Source organism: Arachis hypogaea, chromosome 10 (assembly GCF_003086295.3).
Source record: "Arachis hypogaea cultivar Tifrunner chromosome 10, arahy.Tifrunner.gnm2.J5K5, whole genome shotgun sequence".
NCBI classification, from domain to species: Eukaryota; Viridiplantae; Streptophyta; class Magnoliopsida; order Fabales; family Fabaceae; genus Arachis; species Arachis hypogaea.
Genome location: NC_092045.1, coordinates 47328840 through 47334060, shown reverse-complemented (window position 1 = coordinate 47334060; position 5221 = coordinate 47328840). Strand labels below are relative to the sequence as shown.

At 37.5% G+C, this 5221-nt stretch overlaps 1 non-coding gene across 1 annotated transcript; it reads left to right on the top strand.

Moving 5' to 3' along the window:
- The first annotated feature begins 1643 nt into the window (after nt 1-1643).
- LOC112719130 (small nucleolar RNA R71) lies at nt 1644-1747 on the top strand. The gene has a single exon (XR_003161444.1). It is a non-coding gene; the product is annotated as a small nucleolar RNA R71 (small nucleolar RNA).
- Nucleotides 1748-5221: the final 3474 nt, after the last annotated feature.

The window sequence follows — 5221 nt, the reverse complement described above, 5'->3', positions numbered from 1 at the left end:
TTCCCAAATATCCTCCAAAACACTCACAAAGGCCTGGTCGACCTCGCTCAACATCTCCCAAGTATATCGGGATACCACTACGTTCCTCTACCACTCTAAGGGAAAGCAGGGATCATTATTTTCATCCAGAAAGAAAGGTTGAAATCCTTCAATAGCCCTGTCCTTAAAGAAGTAGTTCTTAAAATCTCGAAAAGATTCGTCATACATGGAAAAAACCTTGTGCCCCTGGGTAGACCTAAAAGAAATCCAAGAAGCTTTCTTCTTTGTAGTCCCAGGTTTGGTCAACACAAAAAGATACAGAAAAAGAGTTTGAGAAGGCGTAACACCAAATCCTTGACAAACAAGCTGAAAAATCTTGATGAAGCCCCATGAATTCGGATGAAGCTGCGAAGGGGCGACGTTACAAGACCATAACAGGTCAGTTTCAAAAGAAGTAAAAGGAAAGGTGATGTTCATTTGGCTAAAAAAGAAGTCATAAGCATAGAAGAAGGGACACTCCCCCTGGATCAGGACTGGGAAGCCAACTCTATCACCAGAATCAGGTGCTACCAGCTCATAATTGCCCTCCTGATCCTCACTGCTACAGACATGATGATGCTTTCTAAGCGTCGCACAGAATTCTGAATCAACTAAAGAAACACACAGCAAGACAAGAGAGTCCATCCAATCGGACATCCCTTCGGGAACCTCAGAAGATGCCTCGATAATATTTTTTCGGGAAGACATGGTCAACTAATCTTACAAGCAAGAAAAAAGATTGGGTTACTAAAAAGGTAAAGACATCCTAGACGAAATCAAAACAACTCGGACAGCATAATCCAGTGCGGTACAGCAGATAAAAAGGAAAACCACAGGATACAACCCAGAGTCCAGGGGCATCCTTTGGAGGTAATCAGGGAATAAAGATTCAGGAAAATCCACAAGACTAATGTCTCAGCAGAAACCCTTTCCAAAGGAAAACTAATGTCTCAACAGAAACCCTTTCCAAGAAAAAAAATGTGAAGAAGATAAAAAAAAGCCATCAAAAGGAGCAAACTTTCTCAAAACAAACAAAGTTCAGCAAAACAAGAGTAGCATACGAAGCCCTAAAAAGCAAAATCAGAAGAAAACACCCAGAAGCATACATAAAGGCAAAAAGAAGACTAGAAGGCATGCATTACAGTGATAAACCGAGCGTGATAATATACAAAGATCCAAGCTTTCCAACATGCACTGAGTCAGAACTTCAAAAAACAAATACGAAGCAGCAAAATAGAATGCGGAAGAGGGTTGAAGACAAAGAGGCCAGAAGCTACCATTGAAAGCACTCACGATCGCCGAAACCACGTTTAAGACATCAAGAAACGTAAGCTCCCAAGGGAAGTTACGAAATAGAGAAGAGAAACCGTTTGGTGAAAAGTTCAAAAAGATCAAAGAAACGAACAATTTCAAGAAGTCCCCTTTTTTGAGGCGTCCCATTACTTACAGGATTCCTCTCAGAGGTGTACATGAATTGGTTATTTGCAACCATGTCAATGAGTTCTTGAGCTTCTGTAGGCATTTTCTTTAGGTGAATGGATCCACCTGCAGAATGGTCCAGTGATATCTTGGAAAGCTCAGATACACCATCATAGAATATATCTAAAATGGTCCACTCTGAAAGCATGCCAGAAGGACACTTTTTGGTCAACTTCTTGTATCTTTTCCAAGCTTCATAGAGGGATTCACCATCTTTTTGCTTGAAGGTCTGAACATCCACTCTAAGCTTGCTCAACTTTTAAGGAAGAAAGAACTTGGCTAGGAAGGCCGTGACCATCTTATCCCAAGAGTCCAAACTATCTTTAGGTTGTGAGTCCAATCATGTTCTAGCTCTGTCTGTTACAGCAAACGGGAAAAGCATGAGCCTGTAAACTTTAGGATCTACTCCATTAGTCTTAATAGTATCACAGATTTGCAAGAATTCAGTTAAAAACTGATAGGGATCTTCTGATGGAAGTCCATGGAACTTGCAGTTCTGTTGCATCAAAGTAACTAGTTGAGGTTTCAGCTCAAAATTGTTTGCTCCAATGGCAGGGATTGAAATGCTTCTTCCATAAAAATTGGAAGTAGGTGTAGTATAATCACCAAGCATTCTCCTTGCGCCTCTACCATTGTTATTGGGTTCGGCCATATCTTTTTCTTTTTTAAGATTCTCTGTAAGGTTTTCTCTGAATTGTTGTGCTTTAGCTTCTTTTAGCTTCCTCTTCAGAGTCCTTTCAGGTTCAGGATCTGCTTCAACAAGAATGTCCTTGTCCTTGCTCCTGCTCATATGAAAGAGAGGAAAACAAAAAAGAAGAGGAATCCTCTATGTCACAGTATAGAGATTCCTTTATGTGAGTAGAGGAAGAAAAGAATAGAAGAAGGAGGAGAAAAATTCGAACATAGAGGAGAAGAGAGAGTTCGAATTTTTAGACGAAGAGAAGTGTTAGTAATTAACTATATAAATAGAAAGAGATGAGAGAGAAGAGTTTTCGAAAATTGTTTTGAAAAATAGTTAGTGATTTTCGAAAATTAAGATAAGAAACAAAATTAAAATTAAAATTTGAAATAATTAGTTAATTAAAAATAATTTTGAAAAAGATGGATGAATTTTCGAAAGTTAGAGAGAGAAAAGTAGTTAGGTGGTTTTGAAAAATATAAGAAATAATAAAACAAACAAAAAGTCAATTAGTTAGTTGAAAAAGATTTGAAAATCAATTTTGAAAAGATAAGAAGTTCGAAAAGATTTTGAAATTGATTTTGAAAAAGATGTGATTTAAAAAAAGATATTTTGAAAAGATATGATTGAAAAAAATATTTTGGAAAAGATTTGATTTTTAAAATTAAAATTTGATTATTTGACTAACAAGAAACTAAAAGATATGATTCTAGAATTTAAAGATTGAACCTTTTTTAACAAGAAAGTAACAAACTTCAAATTTTTTGAATCAATCATATTAATTGTTAGTAAAGTTTTCGAAAATATGAAGTAAAGATAAGAAAAAGATTTTGAAAATAAATTTTAAAAATTTTCAAAAATAATAAAAACTGAAAAAAATTGATTTTTGAAAAAGATTTTTAAAAGATAAGATTTTTAAATTGAAATCTTGACTTGACTAACAAGAAACAACTTATTTTAAAAATTTTTGACTAAGTCAACCCACAGATTTCGAATTTCTGAGTAAAATAAGGAAAAGATATTTTTTTTATTTTTGAATTTTTAATGATGAGAGAAAAACACAAATATGACCCAAAACATAAAAACTTTGGATCAAAACCAATGATGCATGCAAGAACACTATGAATGTCAAGATGAACACCAAGAACACTTTGAAGATCAAGATGAACATCAAGACTTATTTTTGAAAAATTTTCAAGAAAAAAAAAACATGCAAGACACCTAACTTAGAAATTTTCAATGATTAGACACTATGAATGCAAAAATGCATATGAAAAACAACAAAAAACACAAAACAATAAAATATGAAGATCAAACAAGAAGACTTACTGTTCCAAAGGTTACCTGAAACAGTAGGTCGATCTCGGATGAGATCTTCTGTGTGGGTCGGAGCTGTTGTGTCTGACTTGTTGAACTTTGTGATGGTGCTGATCCTTCGTCCCCGGAGGTGGGGGGTACCTACAAGGGACTCCAACGCTTAAGTTAGCAAGGGTATTAAGCAGGAATTGAGTAGAATCAGAGAGTGAGTTATACCTGGGTGCTTCAGTGTATTTATAATGGTGTAGAGTGACCTCTTTAGATGAGATAAGTTAGTTATCTTATCTTTATCTTATCTTTTACTGGGGTCCTCGTATCTTCAAGGGAACCGCCTTTATCTCTACGAGCTTGGGCTGCCCTTGGAGTCAGGACGTGTTCCTCTATTTGGGCCCTTTGTTGGGCTTTCCTGTGATTTTGTCGAGCTCTTTGAGAAGAGGTCGGGTCATCCTGACCTGAAGAGGTCGGTCGCTTTGTCTGTAGAACATCCCGGATCGGACAGCTAGACCCAGTGTATGAACAGTGCCCCTGCTCGAGCTTGGTTTCCCTTTGGAGGTAAAGTCTTTAGTTTTTAAGACTTTGAACCTTCTCGGTGGAGCCAAACTCGAGCATTTTGTCGACTTTATCTATGTAGATTTCCTTTTTTAATGCGAAACGTTTCGCTTCCTCTCAGAGCGCGCACTTTTAGATTAGCATCCTAGCCTTGGGAACGCACGCTCTGAATGCCATATTGGCTCAGAACAAAATGTTGACTCTGCAAGTCAACATGATTTCTCAGAGTCTGAATGGATGGCAAAATGCATCCAACAGTACTAAAGAGGCATCTTCTGAAGAAGAAGCTTATGATCCTGGGAACCTTGCAATGGCAGAGGTGAATTACATGGGTGAACCTTATGGAAACACCTATAATTCCTCATGGAAAAATCATCCAAATTTCTCATGGAAGGATCAACAAAAGCCCCAACAAGGCTTTAATAATGGTGGAAGAAATAGGTTTAGCAATAGCAAGCCTTTTCCATCATCTTCTCAGCAACAGACAGAGAATTCTGAGCAGAGCCCCTCTAGCTTAGCAAACATAGTCTCTGATCTATCTAAGGCCACTTTAAGTTTCATGAATGAAACAAGGTCCTCCATTAGAAATTTGGAGGCACAAATGGGTCAGCTGAGTAAGAAAATCACTGAAACTCCTCCTTGTACTCTCCCAAGAAATACAGAAGAGAATCCAAAAAGAGAGTGCAAGGCCATTGATATAATCAATATAGTCGAATGCATAAAGGATGAGAAGGACGTGAATCCTAGTGAGGAAGACCTCCTGTGACGTCCTCTGAACAAAAAGGAGTTCCAAACTGAAAAACCTAAGGAATATGAGGCTCACATAGAGACCATAGAGATTCCATTGAACCTCCTTTTACCATTCATGAGCTCTGAGAACTATTCTTCCTCTGAAGAGGATGAAGATGTAACTGAAGAGCAAGTTGCTCAATATCTAGGAGCCATCATGAAGCTGAATGCCAAGTTGTTTGGTAATGAGACTTAGGAAGGTAAATCTCCTTTGCTCATTAGTGAACTAGATACATGGGTTCAGCAAACTCTACCTCAAAAGAAACAAGATCCTGGTAAATTCTTAATATCCTGTACCATAGGCACCATGACCTTTGAGAAGGCTCTGTGTAACCTGGGGTCAGGTATAAATCTTATGCCACTTTCTGTAATGGAGAAGCTGGGGATCTT